The sequence below is a fragment of the Halictus rubicundus genome, chromosome 9, assembly GCF_050948215.1.
Source record: "Halictus rubicundus isolate RS-2024b chromosome 9, iyHalRubi1_principal, whole genome shotgun sequence".
NCBI classification, from domain to species: domain Eukaryota; kingdom Metazoa; phylum Arthropoda; class Insecta; order Hymenoptera; family Halictidae; genus Halictus; species Halictus rubicundus.
This window is the reverse complement of record NC_135157.1, coordinates 17258198-17285788: the sequence shown is the minus strand read 5'-3', so window position 1 is coordinate 17285788 and position 27591 is coordinate 17258198. Positions and strand designations below refer to the sequence as shown.

At 45.1% G+C, this 27591-nt stretch overlaps 1 long non-coding RNA gene across 1 annotated transcript in view; it reads right to left on the bottom strand.

Annotated features, from left to right (window-relative positions):
* LOC143357485 (uncharacterized) overlaps positions 1-27591 on the bottom strand; it is a 252097-nt gene that overhangs the window by 10293 nt on the left and 214213 nt on the right. The gene's annotated exons all lie outside the window — the stretch shown is intronic.

Here is a 27591-nt window from a genome sequence, read left to right as displayed (position 1 = left end):
AGTCCAAAAATAAACTGTCTAGCTTGGAAATCCTTTCATTGAAATGAAAAATGAAATTCCTCTGCGTCCGGGTGTGAAATTATTCATACGGTTCATGAATAATAAAGTCACTGCTGTTTTACATTTATCGTCACGTGCATTAGTGCACTGGTTACGAGAAAAAGGTCTGTCGAGTTGACACATCGTGCGGATATGGGTTAAATAATAATTTTGTAGCGAGGGTCATTAAACGATTATTAAATGTCGGATTAACATATTCTAGAAAGCACGTGAAATTTTCCGTGCTTTACAGGAGGAAAACTACCCTGCCAACTTTTTCAAAGAATATTTTACTTTCAAACAGCAAGATTGCATTTTGAAAAATTCACAAACGTAAATAACTAATCGTAAAAGATTAGTGTCAGGTGAATTAAGTCTTTTCGTAAAAGCAAATTAAACCTATTTTGTGCAAAATAGAACCCACCCTCTTTAAGGCTGTACTTCGCATTCCAAGAGCAAAGGTGCGCCTCGGCAAAATGTACAAAATTTTCCCATTTATCAAAGAAATAATTTCGCAGAAGGGGATACTAGAGAATGATTAAGGAAGAGAATTACGAGCGAACAGGATCATTCGGACCGCAAAGATAAAGCAGACGCGCGGAATATGCTAACGCGGAGCGCCGTCTGAGAAAGAGATTCATCAACGAAACGAGTCGTAAACGTCGTTAATGTAAAGATAAGAGGTGAACGGGGAACCGTGACGGTTCCAGGGACTTATCAGCCTCGTGAACCAAGTCCGGACACGGTTGTTGTCGCTATAAACTCGTCCCAGAATTCCTCGCACTTTCTTAGCTGACACGGTTTACACTTGACGGGCGTGTCTGCTTAATAATAAACGACTTATCTGCCCTTACAGTACAGTGTACACGTCCCTCGCGTGCTTCCGTCCAGCAGAGACATTTCCAGAAACGATCTCCACAGACAATCACCAGAAACCATTCATTATATCTCCACTGGATTTTTAATTTTAAACTGAATTTTTTAACGTGTACTGCTTAACCCCTTAACTTGTATGCTCGAGTTAATTCGAGCGCGCTAAACAGGCCGAACTGTGCACACTCGAGATAATTCGAGCGGCGTTGTATTTTATGCTGCTATAATTTTTCACACTCGAATATAATCGAGAATTGAAAATGACAATGTGAAAGCAAAGAAAAAAAATCGTTTTATTGATATTTATCATTTACATGGGATTGTAAGCTATAACACTTATTTATTCAAGAATAAAATATAGCCTTTGTCCATGGAACAAAAGCGCAGTATATCAAAATTCTCCACCAAAAATTGATTTTTATACGATAAGATGTGCATATTGATTTTTAAAAGAAAATTAATTTTATGGCCAAAAAATTGTTGCATTTCCACAAGCGACGTCTTAGAGGAACATCTTCGACAAGATGGCTGCCGTGTCCTAGTTCAAGCTATCCCGTTCAAATTTTTAGGAAATATTCCTTGAAAATCAAACAATAAGATCCACGCATTGGTGTTCTAATGAAAAATTGATTCTGGCGTCAGATAAAACAATTACAACCTCGTCCGTAATAGCCGCGGGCATCTCCACGCAAGGATAGGTCAGCTAGCAGGGATTAACGACCCCGGGACAATGGCTGGACCAGCCTGGTTTCTTTCTTGCGGGTTCTGAGAGATCATTGTTTCCGTCGCAGGTACACGGTGTGCCCCCTCAATCGAGAGGCCAGGATCATAATTACAGTGCTCCGCGTTGCGTGTCCATTGTGGCCGGACTAAAGGCAGCGGTTACTGTTCCGGCACGTGCGTGTCGCTAGGTGTACACCAGCGCCGAGATAAGCCCGTATCTCGGCTGGCCAATAACATTAGCTATGCAACGAAGCCAGGATGCCTCGGAACACGGAAATATTTCAACAGCGAGCCTCCATTAACGTGTTGCCCCTACGGCTGACCCATTCTTCGCGAGCTCCACCCACGTGCACATTGCACACGACAATTCACTAGCCTTTTTTTTCTCCTCTACCGGTTACTTACCGTACCCCCCTCACCGTTCTCGCCCACCTCGATTTCACGAATTATTCCCCCGGAACAATCGCTCTTTGATTATCTCGACCGTGCTTTACCGCCTCCGGCGAAATACTGGATCACGCTCTAAGCGCCGATAACGTGCGAATTTATGCCACCGAACTTTCTCCGCCGAATCCGCGACTGCGACAATCCGAAATGCAACTCGTACCTGTCGAGGCCTGCGTAGCAGTTTCAGAATTTCTATTTGCTATTAAAAAATAAGGGATTTTAAAAGCGACCATTTTGCATTACTTCATGAAAATAACAAGAACGTGCTGCCCACATTTTTAGCAATATTTTAAAAATAATATATACCCGAAGAAATAAATTTGCTAAATAATTTCTTATGTATGCATCCTTGGAATCTCTATAATATTAAATTAAAAATATTAGAACCCGTCATTTTGACGGGTCCCGTAAATCTAGTGTTACGGAATTTTTTCATGACAGTACATATTGCACACAATTTTTTTTCTAGCCGAGTTTCGTCAAGAATTGAGAAGACAGTAGTGAAGTAGAAAATTTTGACGCAATTATACTAAGCGTCCGGAAACTCACGGAAGAATCAATCCGCAGAATTTTCTTTTATTTAGCAAAGGGAAGGGCGTTTTCTTTCGGTAGCAGGTTTCGCACGTGCGAGGAAAGGGCCCCGGAGAGAAGTTGCCGGGAATTGGTGTTTAAATAATTATCACGGAGCCGTGATTCGCGGAAACAGGTCAACAAGCAGAAATGAAAGACTTTAAGGGAATTAGTGGCGCCAGGTAAGTTGGTCCGGGGTGTGTGCTCCATAGCGGGCCCGTCGTTCCGCGGGTTCAAGGGGAAAAGTTCCGAGCTTTAGCAGTGTATTATGGAAATATTTAGCTCGGAGTGGTTGCGGGCTAAGTCCGCGATAACATAGTTTTCAGCTTTGTGAAACTAGAGGCGAGCTTAGGGAAGGCAACATGTTCGGCTGTACCTGCCGGGAGGCTATGCGAAAATATTATAAACCGTGCGCCACCTCTACCGTCGTCGCCAATGATAATATTTTCTGTTTAGTGCGCAGCTGTAATACGTTCTTGCGGCGCATTGTTGTGGCACATTGTTGTTGGACATTGTTGCGGTACGTTGGTAATGGGCCTTCTCTGTTTGGAACTTTGAGAAAATTGAATAATTTTTCTAAGCACCGATAACATTTTATATGGTACAGATATTTCGACACTCTTAAAAAGACTTTCTCTAGAATTTACCAAACGATTTTTTCGAGATGATAGGATTAGTCTCCAAGCTGAAAAAATTTTTTTAGGAAAATTGTTCAGTTACGACTGCGTGAGGTGTCGAAATGAATTAAATTTCAGAATATATTCCACAGCGTCCAACGTTCAGCTCTCGCCAAGCGCCGCGATGCTTTCGACGCCCATCTCCGACACAACAACGATGATTCCATTAAATTCTATCGTCGGTACACGAAGCTACACCGATGGCTGAACAATGTCACGGCAGCAGGAAAAAGTTGGAGCATCTACGAGCACAATTAGCGGTCCCGGAAGGGAGTAACGGTGGCGCAGGCGTTCGTCCCCGCGGTAAATGAGACATAAATTTATAAAGAGATAGTAATCGTTGTTCGAGGTGCTGGGAGGGAGGGGGGGCGGAATATATGTGCGTCGTGTGTACAATAGAGCCTCGCCACGGAGTTCGGTGCTCCGACGCGTGCATATCGCGTCGTATAACTACTTAGTAGATAAGGCAGCTCGCCCAGAGCCCGGCCACGGCCACTTGCATTAGCCCGTGCACCGTAAGAAGGATGTAGCGTGCTGGTAAACCTCTTTCTCTCTTTCTTTCTTCTTTTCTCTCTCTCTCTCTCTCTCTCTCTCTCTCTCTTTTCTCTCCCACGCACACACACACACTTTCTCAGCCGCCGCGCCCCGCAACTTTTCCTGAATTTCGAGCCCGGGCAAGACAGTCCCCGCCTCGTTGCCCGGCTTTTCTTCCGGGGAGCTTTTATGCGAGAGCCCCGGGAATATGGAGCACCGGGAAATATTACGTTCTTTCGTCGAACGTAAAGGACAACTTTAATAAGTCTCGTTCTATCATGCCGCGACGTGAATGGAAACGGTTCTATTAGCGGATCGCGAGACCCGGCCACGCGTTTACATGCTCCCAGATGCATAAACATCCCCATCCCCACCCCCCACCCCGCGCGAAGACGTTATTACTGTTATTAGCCGTTTGTCGCGACGCCATTCCAAATGGATTAACACGGTTAACGGCGAACCCGACAGTGTCGTTTGTTCGAATCAGGCTTCTTATTTCGCCGGCGACGAACCTGAGAAGACATTTTCGCGGGGAATCGCTGAATAAAATCATTCGAATAATTTACTCTAGGTTGAATAATGTTCTAAAGTTCTTTATCCAAATATTTCTGAAATTTCTCTATTCGATAATGTGAGAAAAATAATTCGATGAAATTTATTGTAATGCAGAAACACGAAAAGCGCTTTCTGGTGTAAATGTGCAATTAATAATTTTTACTTGTGCCTTTTTGCTCGTCTGTCAGAGATGCAAGATCTGTTATTAAAAATTATTTGACAGGACGTATCTTGGCAAAAGGAACCGTAGCTGGGAAGGGGTTAATGGCAGGGTGAGAATGTTCTCAGGGTACGGTTAGGTCACCTCGCACTAATACGATTAACCGCTAATATATACGCGTGTGGTTTATTAATAATCACGGCATTTACACAAGCTCGGGCAGCCATGTCGCGCTAATGGAAATTCAGCGCCGGCAGTGTGTCACGGCAATGACGTCGATATCCGGTCCGGAATCGATCCGAGGATCGGTAACCGTGGGCTGAGGATATGCCGAAATTCGGTAAGCCATGGAATTACAATAATAATCATCCTATTAATAACAATTTGCCCGCGAGATGCTCGTAAAAATAGATACGATGAATAGATGAATTGCAATCGCGTATTCCTGTTGAAATCATTACCGTCGTTCACACCGCTAATCATCCGACAAAACTCTGCTTTTACGGGTTCATAGTTGAACGAAAAATCGGTCGAATCGACACAGTAACGATAAGCCCGAGCAGAGAGGTTCCGGGCCGCAGATATTATCCAATTACTTTATTAGTTAGCTTTCAACGAGGCCGCAGCACGCCGCCTGGCCCGGTGTACTATAATTTTTAGGGTTATAAGATGGTTTAGAGGGTACTAAAGCTTCCCCAACCGCGAACCAAGTAGATAAGTAAGACGGTAAAAGCCCTCAGCCACCCCCTTCTATTTCCCAGCGCCATCCATAGCTCGTCTTCCAACCCTCTTAGACTAACCACCCCCAGGATCTCCCTTCGCCACCCTGCAGCCCTTCGTGTTCCCCTTTCCTCTCTGTTCGCCAGAAGATCCACCATCCCCGCGCCACCAAGATGGTAAGATAAATTGGCTGGCGCGGGACTCGCCGTTCAAAAGTTTCGCGATATTTCCACCGTTAGTTAAAATTAGTGGAGTTCGCGGACGAAAGTCTGATAATGCTATCTCCGTTTCCGTCCGGCTCGTTCCCGATCCCGATAACGCTATCTCCGCTTCCGACTCGTCCGTGGACTCGGACTTCCGCGAGGGAGAATGAGAGGGAGGGAGGGAGAGAGAGGGGGAGAGAACGGACAACGTTGACTTCGTGAACGAATTCGGATTCGTTAACGAGGTTTTCTTAACTCTTTCCTATCGCGGCCCCGTTCCACAAATTCTACAGGATTCAGGATGGCACGGATTTTTGGGACACCGTTTTCGTAGGGATCGATTTCTTTGAGATTTACTAAGCAGAGTTGAGTTGCCAGGGCTTAATTTACAATTAAGAGAATTCTGTTGTTAAGAAAATTTGTGCATCTCTTTCCATCACCTAAAAGTGGGAAACATTTTTTTGCAGAGGAATTTGAGTTCTGAGGATTGGAAAAATTGGTTAACTCGGAAATATCTTGCACTTTATCATACCTCCAGAGCCTCCATTTTAAACCATCCCCAGTTTGTATGAATCCCGATAACAAGGAGATTTTTCAAGCATAAACACCGTCGAAGCTGTAATTGAAGATAAAATTACTGTAATAATCTTGGATTGCGACCTCGCGAGTACTTCACTCTCGAATAATCTCGATATTTCGTTGCGATAAACGACTCGAGCAGGTACGACACAGTTCAAAATAAAATTAATGTAATAATCTTGAATTGCGGCCTCGCGACTGGTTACACTCGAATAATAATCCGGTTAATAGGCTGAAAAGCTATTCCCGGCAGAAATATTAATCGTTTAATTGGCGGGTGAAGTTCACTTTTACCGTTTACCAAAGAACCGTACTCTTAAGCGCATAACGTTCAATCGTAAACACTAGCCTGCGAATTTTTATGAACGTACTGCTAATAAATCTTGTATATAATGAACAAGCTACGGCACTTTATATGCTGTATAATCTAGATCATTCTCAACCTAACATTCACGACGACAAAAATACTTATAACTCCATTATTTCTTCCTGTTTGGACCGGTGGTTCATGTAATTGTATATTGTTGTGAATATTGGACCATCTTTTGGCCTTATACAATTTTTATGTAACATGTAGACGCCCTTTGGGGCGTTACCTGAGACGTGGAGGGGGTAGCTACGCCTGGAATGGATGTTACTACTCCGTGGAGGGGATAGCCACGCCTAGAATGGGTGTTACCGCTCCGTGGAGGGGATAGCCACGCCTATAAGGGGCGTTACTGCTCCGCGGAGGGGATATCCACGCCCAGAATGGGTGTTACCGCTCCGTGGAGGGGATAGCCACGTCTAGAATGGGTGTTACGATTCCAGAGAGAGTTACAATGCCTAGCAGGTGATATCAACAACTATAAGTGCCAGTTATTAATTATGCTGCAATGTCAGTAAAAATTCTAGCTGACGTTTGATATGTTCTGTCGTAAGAAAAGAATGTTTTTTTTTATGAACGAGTCTCAAATTCGTGGAGGAAAAAATCGCAAGAAAAAAGGCACAATCTGTAAATCATTGAGTGTGTTTGTCGTGCATATCTGTCTGCGCAGACTCATTTTCGTGGACCGCGCTAATTTCGTCCGCTCTAGAACAACGGGTCTCCGTCGCGCCGGTAATTATAGCGGCGTGCGAAAAAGCCCGGCCACGATGAGATCTAAAAGATTAACGAATATAAACGGGCCGTGTTGAATTTCACGAAGCGTCGACGCCACTTTCAACTGGCACTTGCACGCCGGTCAAACGAGTGGTGGCCCGGAGGATTGGGGTAATTAACGAGGCGCCACTGATTATGTTCCAAAGGAGAGGCGCGACTATCACGATGCTTTCGACGTTTCAAACTCGTTATGAACTCCTCCTCTCGAGCGTGATCAACTACCTCGGTGCCTCAATGGGTTCAGGAAATACTTTACCGAAGAGGATAGCACGAATTAACATTTCTACGGTCCATTGATATTTTTCTTAACGAGCAACTCGACCGGTTTGCTAATGATTAGCGGACTGGGGATTTTATGCATTTATGACAAGAACGAGTGGACGAGTAGCGTCTCCTTGTAGTTGAAAAATTGGATGCAAAACAGGCGTATAAAATTTCAATCCGCCCAGCTTCGGAAATGAAAAATAATTCTGGAACTACATTGCCAAAGGTTTTTCATCTGAGAATGCTATTATTGTCAGAAGTTTTTGCCAGAGCCGGGAGCCTCGTTTTTAGGACACTCGAGTCAAAGATGGCCAGGTCAATTAGCGAGCGGGATTAAAAGATTCCGAAACGCCGGAAGTAATTTGGATGTCGGAGCTGGTTCCGGCCAAAAGCTAGAACTTTATGGCTCCGCTTAACCGCCGAAAAACTAGCGTCTGCGTGGGCGGACTAGCAGTTTAGGGGATCGTTATTAAGCAATCTCGGGGAGGGCTCCAGCGATCATCCGATACTTGCCGCGCTGGACCGACTATATTTTCCCCATCAACACCGAAATTCCTGTAAACGAAAATCAATGCTGCTCTCTTCCAGTTAACGTTCTTTTAGGAGCCCATCGTTATCCTCTGAAACAGAAGAACCCGAAACTGAAAATATAGAAAATTCTCAAGTTTGAAAAAAACTTCTACAAACATGTTTATACTTCATGAGATACGTGTAATGGTAGAAAGAATTTCCACTGAAAGCATCCCTCTCGGAGATTTCAAGGTGACACATACAGATTTATGTGGCAACCTATATTTTTGATTACATGTGCTTGTAGAGCATAAAAAGACGAGTTCAACGACTACCATGACCATACCCTTCGAATCCTTTGTTTCCGAGAAAATCGTATCTGAAAGGCAGACTACTTACATTTTCAGACACGATTTGCTTGACACTAAATGATCGGAATGGTATAGTTATTGTATTCGTTGAATTCGTCTTTCCATGCAGTACAAGCACATGCAATCAAAAATATAGGTTACCACATCAAAAAATATTCGGGACCCTAAAATCTCGTAAAACTGTGGCTTGGAGAAAAAATTCTTTCCACCGGTACCTGCAGTTTTTGAAATACTACAACTTTATACTAAGAAATTTTTTGATATGACGATACATGACATATTTATTACACCTTGCACGTACAAATTACTGAAGTGTCAAGGTTCTTTTCAGTTTTTGATACTGTTCTGCCCGAACGTAGCATAAAGAGGATTGATGGGGCGATATTTTCGGCTCTTTCTTGCAAACAAGTTAAGCCGTCGCGTTCATTAGGGCGAGGCGTCGTCGTCGACGTCGTTGTCGGCTCGATCTCCATCGAGACGCCTCGTCGACGCTGTAATTAACGAAGTTTAATCTGAAATCGGGACGATTGCAATCAGGATGCGTGCCCCCTCCCCCTCCCCCCAGGGAAAACCGGTTGATAGGCGCCGGCCTCGGGGTGAATGCGCCCTCTTTTCATTTCGAAAATCTCCCTTGAATAAATGGACGGAGAACGAACTCAGACACAGTGGCGTTATTGCGAGATGAAAGGTCAATCCTTGCAATCGGATATCGAACGAAATAAATTTGTGTGAGAGAGAGAGAATCTTCTTCTCCGGAAGATATAAGCTTCGTCAACCTCCTTACAATTTCATCATTATTTCATGGCCCCCCTCTGGGACGAGCTCAAGAACAGGATACGGGCTTAACTTTCCTCTTTCAATTGAAAATAAATAAACACTTTTGACCCGAGGAGAGGATGGCTCAAACGTTGATTACTAGACCGCTGGTCTTTATGCAGAAGACAATTTTCCCCGGGTAATCTAAGGAGATTGCTGCACGGCAAGATGGCGGTTCCTGCTGCAATTACTTTGTTGTATTAACGAGGCGAGGACTGTGATACATTTAAGTATGTCTTAGAATTTATCGAGGCTTCTCTGAATGAATTTTAATAATATCTTCGAGGCTGTAGGTAGTAAATAAAATCAATAACCTAAACTACTCTAACTTAAAATTGCTATTCAACACCATATTCCACAAATTGTATTCTATTTTGTCACGTTCCAAAAAATGATAATCCTTTCTTCGGATTAAAGATCAAGAACATCCAGCTGACAGCGATTCAATAAACTGAAATAGTTCTGCACACAACACGAGCAACTATGTTGAACGATTTTCATTTCGGCAAAACACCGAATATCTTTCTAACAGCGGACAAAGCACTATGTTCCGCGATAGTTCGAAGCACACTTGTCCATCAGGAACGTTCGTAACATTGCCGAACGTTCTCAAATCGGCCGCGGAATTCTTGGCGTTCATCGGCGCGCGTCTAACAGCGCATGTGTATGTGAAACCGGGAACGGAATCACGGGAAATTAAATGGAATCCGCGAATACGCCGATTAACGGTCGGCAACGAAGAATTTAATTCGGACGCGTGCACGTCCGCCGCAATTATTTAGCGTCGATTACATTTGAACACGGCCGACGTACGATTAAAATCAAACTCGAGCGCGATCGCGACTTCCTCCCCTCCCGATAATTCGGGGATGCTGGGAACAATTTGAATTTCGCGCGATTTCGCATTCCGAATGTGACGCGATTTTTGCCAAATTACAGAAATTATTTGTATTAATTGGGGAGAGAAGTCCGTGAGAAATTTAATAGTCTCTTAATGGATTTTCGATGGATCGTTGAGCATATTTCTTCGAGAAATATTTCTGCAGGGAACTGCATATAAAAATGAAAAATAATTTTGACACAAGCCTGACACTTTTCCTCGAAAATGCCAACAGTCGACGAGAGAACAGAACGACAAAAGTGTCCTTGAATTCCATCGGAAAATTTTTGGCAAATTGCAGAAATTATTTGTATTAATTGGGGAGAGAAGTCTGTGAGAAATTGAATAGTCTCTCGATGGATTTTCGATGGATCGTTGACCATATTTCTTCGAGAAATATTTCTGCAGGGAACTGCATATAAAAATGAAAAATAATTTTGACACAAGCCTGACACTTTTCCTCGAAAATGCCAACAGTCGACGAGAGAACAGAACGACAAGAGTGTCGGAAAATTGAGTCGCAATCCAGACTGTTCTTAGCATTTCCATTACAGAGACGTATTCTTGCGACGCTTGGCTCGGCTAATTTATTTAACGTTACCAGCTCGGCGTTCCACCAACTGGTCGACTGCGAATCCTCTCAGACGGCAGACGCCACGTGAATTTAATGCAACGTTAAATATGAAAGTAATTATCCTAATTCGAGTAATTGCAAACGGCGAGATAGAGAGGATGAAAATAATTACATTCGAGCGAGTCGATGAAGAGACCTCGAGCGCTTCGGGTTTTCTGATAAATTCAGACCGAACGCAAAAATTTCCCCACGCTCTCGCCCGTGCATCCCGTACGAAACGTATTCGCCGAAACTTCTCATAACGAGCGAATGTTTACCGTGCAATTGGATCGCGGTCCAAATTAAAACTCTCCTGTTGCGAAAACTGCGTTCGCGTTACCTTTGTTTATTCGGCAAAAAGAGAACAATTTCTGACCGGGGGAACTTTTCTGCAAAAACCGATTAAACAATTTGCTGGATTGTAATCTAACAACATCGCCGAAGATAAAATCAGCTCTGCAAACAAACCCCCGTGCCAGGCTACCAAATTCTCAACAAAGCGTCTGATCCCCACTCCCGAAAAGTTTCGCAGCAAACAGAAGAATCACGGGAGAAAAAATCAAATCACCGTGCTCGTAGATCAAACGTAGTAACTCGATTCGGAGGGAAGACGGTCGATTCGATTATCTCCCATCCCAAGCTCCCTTTCGTGATTATAACACGACTGTTCGCTCCGGAGGACACGAGATCGCGTTGAATGGGATAGCAAGGGGCTGGGGGAGGGCGGTGAGGAGGGGGAGCTGGGGGTTGAAAAGCGGTGGAAAACAAAAGATCGTGCGGGAGAGGAAGCAGGGATACAAAGTGCGCGCGCGACGGTTCGTTAGAGGGAAGAAAAGGGGATGGTGTTCGTACCTCGAGACCGGGCCACGCTTCGTTACTCATCCGACGAGAGATCCTGAAACAAAAACGGCAACGGATGCAATTAGACACAATACGATGATCCCTGTCGCTGTGTTACGTGCCATCGGCTGTCTATCGGCCAGAGGAACACGGTTCCAGTTAACCTTCTGTTCCCTACAATTGACTCCGTCTTATTCCGAAATAAACAATTATCTCTCTTTCGATTTTTAAGAATTTTTACCTGTAAAACTAGTGGTCCAATAGACTCAGTTATAATTTTGTCATAACCTGGAAGGCGCACTCTACAACCCCAGAATTTTCTCACCCCCAAAAGTGTACCCCCACAGTCCCCAAAAAATATGAGAAATCCTCTCGCAACCTTTCCCCTGAAAAATCCAACATATTAAAAATAAAATCCCACCCCAATAGAACTATCTCCAACTGAATATTAATTTTAGTAGAACCTAGAACGTTCAGCCTGCAACCTCGAAAAGTTCTCAACCCGAAAAATGTACCCCAGCAGTCTTAAAAAAAGAAATACGAAGAGATCTATCTTTTGTCTAAAAAATCCATCGTCCTCAAATTAGAAAGCGACTTCCAGCCAAAAAATCATGCCGAGAGAAATAGTCTGAAATTAGCCAAGTCTCCAGCTGGATAATGCCCGTAGCCCTTAGCCCGTTATTTCTCGGCAGGAAGTGCGGCGAAAGACTGGCCGCGTCGCATCCGATACCGGATATCGATTCCGGGTTTCCGGCGTAGAAATAAGACGAGCGGGTGGGCAACGGATGGTGGCGTGGGATCCGTTGAAAAAAAGGATCGGCTTGCGGGGGTTGAAAGGGGAAAGGAGGCAGAAGGGTGGGCGAGGAGAGAACGATTCTATCTCGCGTGGACGCACCGGTTGGTCCCAATTGGACGCAGCCGTACGTCGGCTGGCTTCATTAAAAGCTTCTCGCTGGCGCGGAGAATTTTCCTCTCTCCTCTTTTTTCCATCCCTCTCCCTCTTCCTTCGTTTTCGTTCATCCCTCCCTATCTCTCTCTTTCTCTCTAACACAGCATCCCGCAGGGACATTGTCGACTCCTTTCCGCATTATTTATTTCGCACGGGAACGGGTTGAACGATAATACATTGGTCATTGTCTATAGGGGGGCCACATTTTCTCCGCTGTTATACCAGTTTAAAGGACATTAATGTTTCATAAATTCTAATTATTCAGGATAAAATCGAGGTGTTGATCGATACGTTGGTCATTCTGTATCGTGTGTCTACATTTTCTCGAATGGGTGAATACCGACAATAAAGGCATAGAACGTTATTCCGGTTCGAAGGAAATCAACAGGGAGGATATTTCATAAATTCCATTGAAAATCTGCGACGCGAGTCCGGCTGGTTATTATGCGCGAAGGGGTTAATTAGAGTCAGCGATAGCGCGGGTGGCAGGTGCAGGGTTGAAAACGGGAAACGGGGAGTGGAAGGGGAGGAGATGCGAGGCTTTTTAAAAAGCCACGCTCGAGCGCACGCACCATAAACCCGCGATAAACCGCGGATCACGTAAATCATTCCGGCGTGGCGACAGTAGACCGGAGCCTGGGGCTGGTCTATCGCCAGTTCCACTTCACGACCGATGGAAAACGTTTCCAAGTGGAGAGCTGCTCGCCCGACGACATGCATTCACGATTACCCCCGAGTGGCAACGCGCGTAAAACCATCCCCCATTTCACCCCCGAATCCTTTACTCACCTCGATTCATCGGTACGAGCCACCCACGCGGCTCGATTCACCCACACCAGTAGCCTCGCGAACCTAAACCGACCCGATCTGCCAGTCTTGCGACCAGAACACAGCTAATCAAATTGATTTTTATTTCCGAGACCCCTTTGCGGGGGTTGCAAGCGCTTTGATCTGTTTAGTGAAGACTGGGTTAAATGAATTGGCAGGTAACACTGTGAGCAGGTGTTTTAGTAAGTTTCAATCACTATTATTTCTCAACAAAAATTCCCAAAATCCCCTCTCTCAAGATCAAGGTCCCAGCAACCCACATCCCCCGCTGGTCCAGAGACCGCAGACTATTTTCGAAACGGCAGATACAAACACATAAATTCTCGAAATACATAATTTCTTAACAAAAATTCCCAAAAATCCCCTCTCTCAAGATCAAGGCACCAGCAACCCAAGTCCCCCGCTGGTCCAGAGACTATTTTCGAAACGGCAGATACAAATACATAAATTCTCGAAATACCTAATTTCTGAACAATAATTCCCAAAAATCCCCTCTCTCGAGATCAAGGTCCCACCAACCCAAATCCCCCGCTGGTCCAGAGACCGCAGACTATTTTCGAAACGGCACATACAAATACATAAATTCTCGAAACTGTTCGAAAGGATTGTGTTTGCCGTTCCACGCGGGCCGCCCTCTTTGTTTGCAGGGATTTCAATGGCCGCAACAGCCCGAGCACATGTGCACGAGGGAACAAGATGCCACGAGGATGGTTCCGGGATTAATATTATTAGAGGATGCGAGCACTCCCTCCATTTAGCTCCTGACTACCTTTTCATCACTGCACCCGCCGAGCTTGAATACCTGCGACGTCGCGGAGCGGTGGAAGTCGCGTCCTGGTGAAAGCAATCTCTGCGAATGATTACGAACACAGCAGTCGTTAGAGGCATCAGGCTACGTCGTTACAGGCATCGTCTGTTTTCGACGATTCTACTCCATTTTCGTTTCGACACCGATCCCCGAAATGAAGGCCATCAGAGCTTCGAGGAGATAAGGATGTTTGTCGCGAAAACACGGATGCCCGGAAACGAAGATGATTAGGAAAGATAGGGACATTTGTCCACCGAAATTCGCACCGAGTTGTCGAAATGTGGAATTTAGAAAGGTTGTCGGGGATTCTGGGAAATAAGGATCTGCCACAGATCTGTAGGAGAGATATTCGTCGGACTTCTTGTTTTCAACATTTGGCGACAAGAAAGTCTTCATGGTGAGCATACAAGGGAATTTTTGAAATGTTAAAAATGTAGAAATTATAATTGACCGGATCACTTGTTCGCGATGAGGAGTCAATTTTCGACTTGTCGTCTTATGAAAATTGAAAGGCATCTCCGTGGCTCGTTACCGTATTCGATTAAGAGTTTCGGCGCGGTGCCGGAGAAGTGCATCCGCGGGGCAGGAGTATACATTTATTTATGAACTTTAGGTGAGAGGGCATTGCTCAAGCGCGAGGACGCATCAGTCTCTCTCTCTCTCTCCGTTGCATAGCGCTGCTACTGGAGAAACTTTTGTCTCGGGTGTACCAACAACAATCACCGAGCTAGACGGAGGCGGCGACGTGTACAGATGGCGGAAGAATCGGGAAATGGCAGCGTGCAAAACCGGTTGTCTCAATTACCGATTCCACGGGAACTTTCGACCGTCTCGAGGAGCCGTTTCTCCGCGAATATGAATTCGCCACTCGTTACAGGAACGAATAAATAAAATACTCTGCATTAACCCGGGGCCCCTCTTGTTCCTGCTCTCCGACGTTATGGCTCTCTTTGCTGTGCTAATGCACTTCTTAATTTGTACGGCGAGTCGAGTCGATGAAGCCAATTCATCGATCCGCGAGGACTCCGAGATTTATTCAACGATTTTAGCGTGGTCGTGGAGAAATCATCGTTCACTTCTATTTTATGCAATCATATTTTACATATTATTGCATTAAACCAATTGATGCACGTTATTACATTATGTTGAACTGATCTGTAGTCTGACTATAATAAATCGAAGTTGAACGAAATGTCTCTCTTTCACTCGTCCTAGAAGATCAAACATATTTTTACTTTTGCGTTAGACCCATTCGTTTTTGTGATAAAAAGCCCGCAGTCCAATTATCATTAACTTGTTGACACTGTTACAGCTCGAAACGGATTTTTATGTGGCTCCAGCACCATGCGATTAACATTTGACGATTTTTGTTTGACAAAGAGATTCGCAGTTTAGTCGTGATCAATTTCGCAATGAAAATTCGATTTTAATTGCGCCCTGCTATTCGACACGCGTTTTCGGCATTTTCGGGGGAAAAAATTAGTCGCGAGCAGGGAGAACGAGGTCGAAATGATGTTCACGGTTGAGCCGTTCGATGTTAATATCAATTTACCGAGGGATTTTTCGGGGAACAAAGTATGCGCCGGGTTGAAAATCCGAAATTTTTGAATCCCGGAGCCGCTCTCTTTATCCCGGGGGATCATTAGCGTGGCCGCGTGCTCGGGAAATCGCGGGGGCTCCGCTATTGAGGGATTTTTTCATTCTTTCCGAAAACGCGGTTCACTGGAAATGTCGCATTCACCCACCTATCGATCTTCCGGAACCGAAAATTCCCCGGTGTACAATAACGCGACCGGGGCTCTGTGCATTTGTATAATTGGAATTGGAGGCAACTGAATGCAAGGAGCCGCCGCGTTGCAACTGCGACACAATATACTCGGTGACACGAAACCGGGGTAACGCTGCCGGGGCCTCTGGAAAATGGCCATATTTCCACGGGAAGGAAAATTCTCGTGGTATCGTGTCGCGACCGTGATAACTGTTTTCTTTCAGCGGCTGTCGCGGATTCACAGTGCTTTGGATCAACGCGATCCTCCGATATTTTCCATCGCAGATTTTCTCCAATAATTACTGACTTGATTTATGTTTACACCGACCGACGGATCCGGAATATTCTTAAATATTCGTAACATGCTGGAAATCTTGATCACGACATCACAGGGCAAAGGAAGTTTATAGCAACGCTGTTTAATCCATTTGCGCACATAATCGGATTATTCCGTGTGCCTGGCTCGGCCTTTGAGTTGTCAAATAATTTACTACCGTGATACTGAAACATTCATGCTTGACATACGATTTCTACCCTTCGTGCTCTTCTTTGTATAAACGCACACTTTATACATTATTTCATTCCCTGCATTGTTTAACAACCGTCTCAATATTTACGGTTGCGTTGCGAGTAAAATTCTCTTGACTGTCTCTGAAAATAGAATGTTAATAATTCCACGGTAAAGTGCCTGGCAGAACTTAAACATTCTTTATAAAAAGAAAATATCCAACAGTCCCAGCTTTCTGAAAAAGGTTATTCGCAAAGCTCTCCGAGGGTTCCGCGAGACGTGACTGGTCCCGGCAAAGCGAGTTTCCGCGGATGTAGATAATGTACGAATTGGGAAACGACGATGCACAACAACCCGTGACAAACGAGCCCTCGTCTGCTGTCGGCCGTGGAAAAGTCGGAAATGGATTCCTCGTGGGAGCCAACGGGGCGGGGGTGGCGCGCAAATGAGGCTAGACCTTGATATAATATCGCGCGCCGCAGCAACTCCGGCAGGAATTCCTCGTGCAATGAGAAAAATCGTTCGAGCGATATTCTATTTCATCCGGAACCCCGAATAAATAGTCAATATTTATTATTTATTTTTAAGAACCACCCAGCCCCGAACAGAGTCATTTGCATTTCCTCTTCTAAGAATTTTAATATTTAAAAAATAACAGAACAAAAACCTTTTGCCCAAAATGCATCCGCGTTCTAGCTATAAAAACAACAGTATCGAAGATGATCAATGCGTTGCCTTTCTGTCTCCAGCAATGAATGTGGGCAATTTTTAATATTTCGCCCGAAGCAGTCTGGTCGTTGAGTTCCGCTGGCACGGATGTAAAAGATAACTGGAATTTCCAACAGCGTTTACTCACCGCGCAGAAACGCGGTGAAAAGCTCGTCGATTGATAAAATCGTGCAATCAGCTCGGAAACAGACTGACGGAAGGAAAGCGAGCGGAAGGGAAGTCCTCGTGTACGGAAAGTTGTAAAACTTGCTGGCGGCGGCGGGGCAAATAAAACCGGAACGAACACAATCAATTGGCTTTTGGGAAATCGGCGCGCGAATTCCACGGGCCCCGGCAGTTTCCCCGCCATCAAAGTTAAACCCGCCGCGCCGCGGCTGCTGGCGGATTATCGTGGAACTCGGTGGTAAATCGCGAGTGGATTAAACCGCATCGGCCGACCAATAATATGTAACAACGTCCGCCGACATTTCCTCCGTGAATTACGCTTTTTCCCTAACGATATCCGCAACCGGAACTTCCGGGCCGGGCCAACTTCCACCGGCGAATTAATTCCCGCGAATTTTTCTTCTCCACCCTTTCCGCACCCTTCGTTGACCCACATTCCCACGATGGAATTTACGATCCGTTGGTTGCCGATACTTTCCTCGAGCCGGTGGTATCGGTCAGTGCTCTCCCCAAACGATTAACGAAGAAATTTGCTGCAAAAATTTCCGATCAAAATTATTCCGATGACTGCGAAACGGAAAATTGGGGACCAGTTTGTAAATATCGAGCTGTCGTTACAAGCTACTGATTTTTGCGGAGAGAAGAATAATCGAGCCCTTTTTATTCAACAGGAAAATGTTGCTTCGGTTTAAAAATATGAGTAAAACGACCCGCTAAATGTTTCAATTCATACAGTCAGCGCCAAATACAGCTGTTTCAGTTCGTGTGTTTTATTGCTTCATAAGGTAAAACAAACAGAGATATTCGATGCTGAATTTATGAATTGAAACATTTCGAGCATCACCTGCTATGAACAGATTCAAATGTCCTCGTGCTTATGGAAGCTTTTAAACATTGATTTTTCAGGGGGATCATCGTTCACCGGAATTCCGAGCCCTTTGCACTCGGAGTCGGGGGCCCTTTGGTTTTGCAGCCCTGTCGATTTTCCCGCGGCCTATTTGCCCGGCCGTCTTTCCTCGCACGCTCTCCTCGACCCTTTATTCTTTGCTTGTCACGCTCTGTTATTTAATCGCGCCTCCTCTGTCCTTTGCCCCCCCCCCCCCTCTGCCCCCCGCTCCGTAGCCATCAGTTTTTCAAGCGAACCCGCACAGTTCACCTCCCTACCCCCCACCCCTGCCCCATCTGATCCTTTTCTCGACCGGTTAAATCCTCGGTCGGTTCCCTCTGTTGAGTTCGACCAGCGACGATCCGCTCGGTCGGTGCTCTCGCTGCCGCTGCCTGATAACAACACGGCTCCCTGGCCGGAAATAAAGAGCGCCGCGCGAATCCTTTTGTTCGCCGGCAGCCGACGGTTCACCCTTTCCTTTCGTTCGATCGCGACCTCCATTTATACCGCGCCCGACCCGCCAGAAAATAATTGCGAAAGCGACTGAGATTCACGGGACGGTATCCCCCCTCCCTCCCTTCGCACGAACGAAAGGCTCTCTTCTCCCGCGGCCTTTTGTCCCGGCACGGATCAGTGGATTTGTTCTTTGTGATCGGGAACAGGGTCTCGTTAACGCGATCCCGCTTGGAAATTGTCCCGCGGCCCCGATTATCGATACGGTGGACCTCGAATCTCCGGGTAATACTCGGAATAAATCGTTGTGGTCCTGCTCTCGTGGCTGTTCTTATTCCCAAGAAAGAGTTCCCGATGTTTCTGATACGAAAATGCAGTGAATACACTGTATAAACAGTGTTGCAGCTGTATTAGGCATGTTCGAGGGCCAATGGGCGGGTCCGGCCGCGCCCACTACGCTGGATGACCCGCCTCTAGACTCCAAGTGCGGTAAACGAGGTTTATTTAACAGGTGTGATCATACTTGACATGTTCAACTGTGTAATTAGTTACTCGACTTTATAGTGATTCATGTCCCCTGTGCTCCTCTCATCGCTTGTTCCTAGCTCCACCCACAAAACATTTCTTCAATTCCACTCACCACTTTTGACCAGTTTCTTTCAGAATTTCTTCTCTGGACTTCCCACAACTTCAATATAATTCCGCCCACTAATCGCAAGCTCCTCCCATCCAAGTCTCCACCCACAAAATGGAGTTCACTCGATAAACCAACAACTTATATCATTTCAATTCCTATTCGTATATCAGGTCGCCTTTTTTTCCCCCCTCGTAACAAAATCTCTGGTCGGCAGTTTTCACGTCCACGGTCCACGGATTCCAAGCAAGCGATATCCGCGGGTGGGAGGGGTGGGGCAGTGGGCGGGGCCGCGACATTAATCAGGATTTTTGTTCGGCGGTTCCGTCCGGCTCGATCAGCGGCTCTACCGCGAGACAATGGACCGTCGCCGACAGCTCGCGAGAGAATCGAGCCTCGACCTCGATATTTCAGCGGGCAGCTCGTGTTCGAAAAAGCCCGCGCGCACGCTGGAATTGCGAGTACGGCGGGTAGAGAAGGGGGAGGAGTCGTTCGCGGCGTGAGGGGGCGGGGCCGGCTCCGATGAATGCCGAGTTTTATTCCGCGTCACCGCGTCTGACCATAGCGGCGACGTAACTACTGCGAGACAACGGGCCGCCGCGCCAGGGGAAACGCTCGTGAAAGGGAAGATGAGAAGCCGAGGGGGAACGGAAGGGTCTCGGGGCTTGAAAGGAAGAGAAGGGCGCCGAGGGGAACAAGGTGGGGTGATTGAAAGAGCGCGAAGATCGCGTCGGGGATTTCTATGGTGCATTGTTAATTCCTCGCCGAGCTTGTAGCGCTGCTGGTTTTCGGAAATTTTGTACGCTCGATTTTTCGACGATCACCGGAAACAAACATTGTGCTGCTCTTCAAAATCCTTCCTCTCTCTTACGATTTGAAATTTCACTCGATGAGCAGAGAATTGTAGATAAATTTGTCGATTTTGGAATAGGTCTATCATATTGGAATACCTTGTATTTAGTTGAATACACCGTGGGAAAACATTTTTATTCGATTAAATTGTTTCACCGTTATTCAGAAAAATGTTTATAACTGGGGGAGGCCTCCGGCAACTGTTTTATTGTTTTATATTGGTTACGTTGCCACTGTTGATTTAACAGCAATAAAATATTTCACTATCAGTAACGAAAACGAAGTCTAGAAAAATATTTAAAAAATTCGACAGGTCACAGGCGTTATATTGTTTTATTATACCACTCTTTCCAATTATCTGGATCCGCGGGGAGGATTTGCGAAGAGATTATTTTCCGTAAACAATTTTCGGATGCAAGTGAATTCCTTCGAGAGGCTCCGAGGGGTATGCAAGTTCCGTGCACATGCATATTCAACCGGTCGCGTGCACACAAACAGGCCGCGGTAGTTTTAAATTAGCGACGCAACTTCGAAACGAAGAATGTCCGCGAAGTTCCTCGCATTCGTCCGGAGTAAGGAGGGCGGAGATGTTTGCGTTGCAGTTGAAAAATTAATTAAAACTAGCTGTTAATTAAGGATCCGTGGATCCGCGACGAATCTCCGAGTTTCGTAGCGAGGCCGCGAAAAACTCGAGAGCAGCATCCGAGAGGGAGCTTCAACGCTGAGAGGGAAAGCGACAGTTCGCAACCTGCTTTTCCACCGTGCTTGGGAAACTTCGCGGAAAGTGCCGGACCTTATCCGGCGGCCCATCGAAACTTCCGGCGGCCGGGGGTGGATGTCTGAAACTCGGTCGACGTCCATCATCGCTCCGAGCGACGTCGAGCAGAGGCGATGCATAACGGATTATGCGAACGCGCGTGTCTTCCCACGATGCTGCATCAACTTCCCGGGGAAAAACACGTGCACTCGAAATTTATTGGCACCGTTCGAACCGGGATCTTGCGATTTACGACAGGTTTCGGATAGGTTCGCAAACTGTCCCTTCCTTTGTTTTCTATGCGCGTGACACCGAGATGATCGTGTGCTCTGTCGTCTTCGCTTTGCAACATTTTTCACACTCGATTTAGAGCTTTTCAGTCCATTTAAAATTGTTACTTTTAAAACGTAGAAGAGGAAATTAAATAAATTCCCACAGGCTCTCCCGCGTCTAACAGCGAAGTTACAATGTTAATAACTACAGTGAAACATCGTGTAGAAAAGAAAATTGCAAGACGCCCAGGTAAAAAATACGGCACAGTAAGAAATCCGGCGTTTAATTGCGCCGATGAATTCGCCAGGAGGATCGTTAGTAGCCAGGAAGCGGCGGCCCGTGATTAATTCCGGCAATAAACAATTAATTAATGTCGGGGAAGCAGTCGCTCGGTGTGGGACGGTCCTTCCCCTTTTCCGACCCATGGCGTTTACCTCTTTCCATCGTGGGAAAACCCTTTTCCCCCGGACCGTTTTCCGGCGAGCCGAGTTTCGGCCAAGATCACCGGGGCTCTCTTCCACACCGACGGTCTCGCGATAATTAAACATGCCGGCAGACGGATTAACGGTGAATTACGAGAAGCGGCTTTTAATTGACGCTGCTCGAATATTAAGTAAGTTGTTCGGCCGGCGAGAAGGTTGGAGAGTAATACGGTGTTTCGAGCGGATTAATTTTTCCTATATAATTTACTCCGGCTGTTAAAACTGACTCGGAGCTTCCTCAAAGAGACTCGGTTTCCGCTGCATTCATTTTTCAAATGCTACGATCGTTTAATTGAAAAATCTCTCCTGGCGAAACTCGTCGTGTCGTCGAGTCGTTATCGAACAATTTAACATTAGCACTTGCATTTCGTTGCGCACAATTTTAAGCATCATATCCGCCGAGATTGATATAGCAGCTTCAATTAACCCTTTGAAAGATTCAATGTTCCCAAGTGGTGCTCAGTCAGGCGCCGATTTTTCATTAAATGCATCTTCTCGTTTGTTTATCTTTTACATCGAGTTTTACCGTTCTTAATCTCATTTTTTAGAGGGAATTAAAACATTTGCATTCACTCTCCTGTAAAATATGAAAAAGCTACCGTCACAGTAGAGTTACAATATATAATATATTTTAATATATATATCAATTTTCATATTTTAATTTTCTACGTGCGACACACAAAATCGCGACGTATGCGTCAAACAAAAATTTAAAGAAGAGTCCACGTCTTTTTATAAAAATTTCTCTGCTCTTTTTGAGTTCAATTTGGCGAACGAACGGGGTGAGAGGGAAAATTTGTTAAAAATCGGGTTAGGAAAAATTTGTGAGAGGAATTTCTTATCGATGTTCGTTTTATTTAAACATTGAACTGCCCTGGAATTCCCGTGCTCGTGGCTCTCTTTTTATCAGCCGGGCGACTTGGCCGGACGTTTCATTAAGCTTTTGTTGCTCGTGGTCCAGGAACTTTGGTAATCCGGGGGAATAAATTATTAGAATGTCGCGTCGCATTCGAGCCTCCGGCCTCTCGGCAGACCGGGAGCATATTTTCGCGTTACGCTTTGCAAACGTTCCACGGAGCCCGTTTGTTTGCTCGCAATTTCCGCGCTGCTGCGACTTCGAGAGGTAACTCGATTGTAGATTGATAAATGAACCTGTATTTTTGGACATTGTTCCCGCGTAACCGGCTCTACGTTGTCCTCCAATACTTCTTTCTCTGTGTGTCCCTCTCTCCCTCTCTGTCCGCTTTTGTCACAGTTTTTACTTTGTCCGACGGTAACTCGGTTCCCGCGAATTAGTTTATCATTGAAATGCTGCGAACCGTTGGAACATGAGAGGGAAAAGAGGATATCATGCTAGCGGATCTCGTGGAAATGTTCCTCCTCGTTTATATACTTTTTACGGTGCTTATAGCCCGTGATTCTTTTTATTGCACTCTGTCGATACTTCGCTCCTCGCAGTATTATATTTTTAATTAGATTGCGCTCGGATGTTTGAATTAAATACGATTCTTCACGTTCGAATGAAATTCAGGTCGTGTAAAAATAATGTGTACGGTTGGATAAAAAGGAGAATCTTGTTTTAATATTCTCGAATAAAATATGAAGGGAACTCATTCAAATAAAAAACGGTCTTCACGTTTGAATGAAATTCAGGTTGAGTTAAAAATACTGTCTACGGTCAGGTAAAAATAAAAACCCTTTTTTTTTAATCGGCTTAAATAAAATATGGGAGCAAGTCAGTCGAATAGAAAATACTCGGTCGAATGAGTTTCGGGTCGAATTAAAAGCGATGTCGGTGATCAGGTAAAATAAGAACGTTCGTTTCAACTTCTCAAGTAAAATATGAAGCATTGTGGGGCATAGGGGCGTGGCTTGGTCAGCAGAAAAATTTATTCGAATAGAAAGTAATTGTCTGGTGGTGCGAAATGTCTTTAGACAGCTTCTAAAATAGTCTCCGCGTTCAATAAAAAATTGGGACCTTCTATTAGTCTGCTGAAATAAAATATAAAACGTAGTGGGGGCAAAGGGGCGTGGCGTTGGCAAGAAATTCACCCAACAAAAATCTACAAACCTCAAACGAGCTTCGATAAATTGTTCCCTTTGTTTGCAAACGGCAAAAATGCTCAGGGAAAAAGCAAAGGTCTTGAGGACACGTCCTAAAACACGAAGCATCGAGAGACCGAATCGATCAATCACCGTTTCCGGTGCCATTCATTCGAGTTTCCCGCTCGCATGAAATCCGGTAGCTTCGGCGAGCGATTCCTGCTGCGAGAGAGAGAGAGAGAGAGAGAGAGAGAGAGAGAGAGAAAAGAGCCAGCAAGAGCAGTAATCATCGAAATGGGAACGTTAACAAGTCACCGTTTCGTTCGACGAAAAAATCGCGCGAATAAAAAATTCCCTCCCCCTATAAATTGGAAATTTCAGCTGGCGAGGCGGCTGTTGAGTCTGCTAGAATAGCGAACGATATTTTTACGGTGAGGCAGCTGGAATCCAAACAACGAGCTGTGATACGCGTTACGCTAAGAGCTCGCGGTAGGCGGGAACGGGGCGGGGCCGGAGCGGCGCGGGGGCGTGGCCTTTCGAGAAAAAAAAACACCGACGAGAGGGAATGCAAAAAAAAAGAACCGGTTACGACGCAGCCGGTGTTCGTTTCGAAGATAATGCCGGTGGTAACGATCGCGGGCGAACGGATACGCGAGAGGATAACGTTTTTCCGCGAGTGAAACGCGGGCGAGGAGGGCCGTTCTGTTTTTCCTGGCTCGTCCGCTCCGGTATCGAGCTCTCGTAATCGTTCGATGTCTTTTTACAAACGGCGGAAACAGTAGTGGACCCACCAAATTCTCAAGTAGCACATGATTTTTATACCGTTTTTCCCAGACGGTGAAAAATTGGTTCGTACTTTGATTCAACACCGGGGACATACTAGAACGTTTCCAATTTCAGTCAGGATATACTCTGCGCAGAAGGTTCCCTTAATTGTCGAGTTAGCTTCGCAAGGCAGGAAATTCTGTTAAAACCGTATGAAAAGAAAATGAAAATGGCGATCCTGCGGGTAGAGTGGATGTCAAAGAACCGCTCCCGCCTAATAGTTTGAAGAAGCATTTCTGTTAAGCTTGTACAGTGTCGAGCGTTGTCGGAGATGCTCAATTTCGTTCGCTCGAGACTCCACTGTTCCTAACCGGAAGCTTCATCGCTGCTAACGCGAAACGAGCGCTCTTCGAACCGTTCCTGATCAGTAGACTGAGCATCTATTAAACAATTATCCACGTGCCGCTATATCTTACTATTTAGCTTTTTATTTTATAAATTAAACTAAGCTGTACACTTTTTTTTTTTTATAAAATTCAACGTCTTGAAAAGTACACAAATATTCAGAAACCAGTCGAAACCGAGCATCATCATTGAATAAGATAAGAATGGATTAAAATCGAACTAAAACGAGACACCGATTGAAAAGCTATTGTCAGTTCGGAACACTGATCAGGCCCGTGAATTTTCCAGGAGGTAACGGCCTCGCATGTTCTCGGTACGAGAGCTGAAAACGTGGAAAGGACGTTCTCCGGTGAAAGGGGCAAGGGGAGCGGGGTTAGGTTCGTCGGCGATATAATGGAGAACCGTAGATCGATCGAGTTGCCTGCACGCGGCATGTAAATTAGTTTGTCGAACTAATTCGATCTTGGAACTACGTTAGCCCCCGCGCCCGCTCTCGCACGCACGCGAAAAGAACCATTTAGCTCCCTGAACGCTGATAGCTCCGAGTAATTCCCCTTCCTGCGCAACACCACCGACGATCCCATTTTAATGGAAAATAGTTCGCGCTAATAACACACTTTTTGCGAACCTTTGAACCCGAGCCTGCGAGAAATACCTAAACGTTTTGCGAACGGTTTGCCGCCGACACCATTTCCCATCGAAAACAGATTCCACGAAACTTTTCCGGTAGAATGTACACTTTTTACGAGAGTAAAAAGTTTCGAGAGCAGAGTATTGTTGATTTTTTCAACGTTGTATAATCATTTAGAATTTTAGTCAACATTTTTATTTCACTGTTCTGTTCCACAGTATATTTAGTATACAAATCCTCAGAGTCTGAAGCTGTGATTATTAACCGCAATTTATTTAATTAATTTGGAGGGACTTTAAGGACAAATTCGACTCAATACTTGAAACCAGGTCTTCAGAAACGGCACGTTGATCTTATCAGTAGTACACGCTGCAGATAGACCACAAAACAGGTCCACAGTTTTATCAGGGGAACGGTCTAGGTTCGATTAACTTTATCAAAGCTTCGAGATGCAGCTGATACCGGTGACCAGCAGGCATCTATATAGCTTCGGTTGGTAGTTCGGAGACACACTGACATTCGGTTAATCGTTAATACCGATCGCACGGGTCAGTTGGTCTTTCAATTCTCTTTGCAGGTAGCTACAGCATCGCCGGATCAACAAATCTCGCCTCTGAAAGTAGAAACGTGGTCCGATCAGTTTGAATTGAAATTGATCTGTGGATCAAAGCAGTCACTCGTACTCTTTTTTATAAAACCTGTTCGGATTGGTTTCCATTTGTTCCAAAACGATTCTAAACGCGATCTTTCTTTGTTATCTGCGGGGTAAATCACTGTGTTTAAGTGTAGAAATGTGTGCAAGGAAATTTTTGACGAATTTGAATTTCAGTGCAATGTGTACTAACTAAAAGATAAAATAACTCTGTCCACGGGCGTCGAGAAACTCTCACAAATCGGGTCCAAACAGTTGAAAAATAAGTTTAACGATTTTTTAAAAAATCAATCGACCTAATACAACAACTTCGAAAGGTTTATTTTAGAGTCGATCAACTTGGCGCAAAAATCGCAAACTTGGCATAGTAAAATTTGATCGCATAAATCCCGGAAGACGGAGCGGGAAGAGCGGCGAAACTTTCTCGCCCGACTAATAACAGTTGGTGGACAGTGCAATTTGAGCACACACGAGGCATCGCGAAAAAAAAGACAACTGCTAAAGTCACAACAAACAACAGCGAGGCTCCGAGGCGGATCAGAAAAGTGTATCTGACGGCTTAACGACCTCTCGACGGCTTGGACGGGCAGCTTCGGACAAAAACACGAAAAGAGGAAGGAGGAGAGAGAGAGAGAAAGAGAGAGAGAGAGAGAGAGAGAGAGAGAGAGAGAGAGAGAGGGAGAGATGGAGTGGGAGAGAGAAAAAACGGAAAACTGAGAGAGCGAGAGAAATAGGCCAAACTTTCGCGGAAGTTTTTCTGCTTTTCTGTCCGTCGGATAACCGCTTACAACGGCGAACTTTGTCTTTGCGAGTGACGTCGTCCTGGACGGTCATTACGCTCGATAAATAGGCCAGCGGCCGTCGGTTGGGAGCTCTCAAAGGCTGGCCAGAGAGCTATTGTTCTTGTCCGGCTGGCTCGCCCTTTAAATAAGATTTCCCGGCAAATTTGAATTTAAATTACGCGCCACTCCCCCACCGCCGCTGCCGCCGCCGGAATTGGCCCGCGGTTTTCGGCCAAGTTTCCAACTGCGAGAAACTCGCGAATCCACCGACACAGTTATGATTAACACGTGGATGAATTTTATACATTTTATTTTCCCAGTTGAAGTTGAAATTATTTTGATTTTTTCAGGATTTAAATTCGATTTAAATCACGACGATTTTATATTTCTCCGATTGAAATTCCGCTAACTAAATTATTTTAATTCTGCGAGGATTTGAATTCGATTTAAATCGCAACGATGAATTTTACTTTTTACGATTGAAGTTTCGCAAATTAAATTATTTCGAAATCGACGATACTGAAAACATAATCGCGCAAATGGTATAAAAACGAAATCTCGACGAAATTGCACGGTGAACGAACGCGAGACGTATTTAATTAATACTGCCTACGATAAATCGATGGTAAAACACTCATCTAGAATAAACAATTAGCAGTTATCTAGCACACATCTGCTACACTTTAGCAAATTAGTCTTAATCATC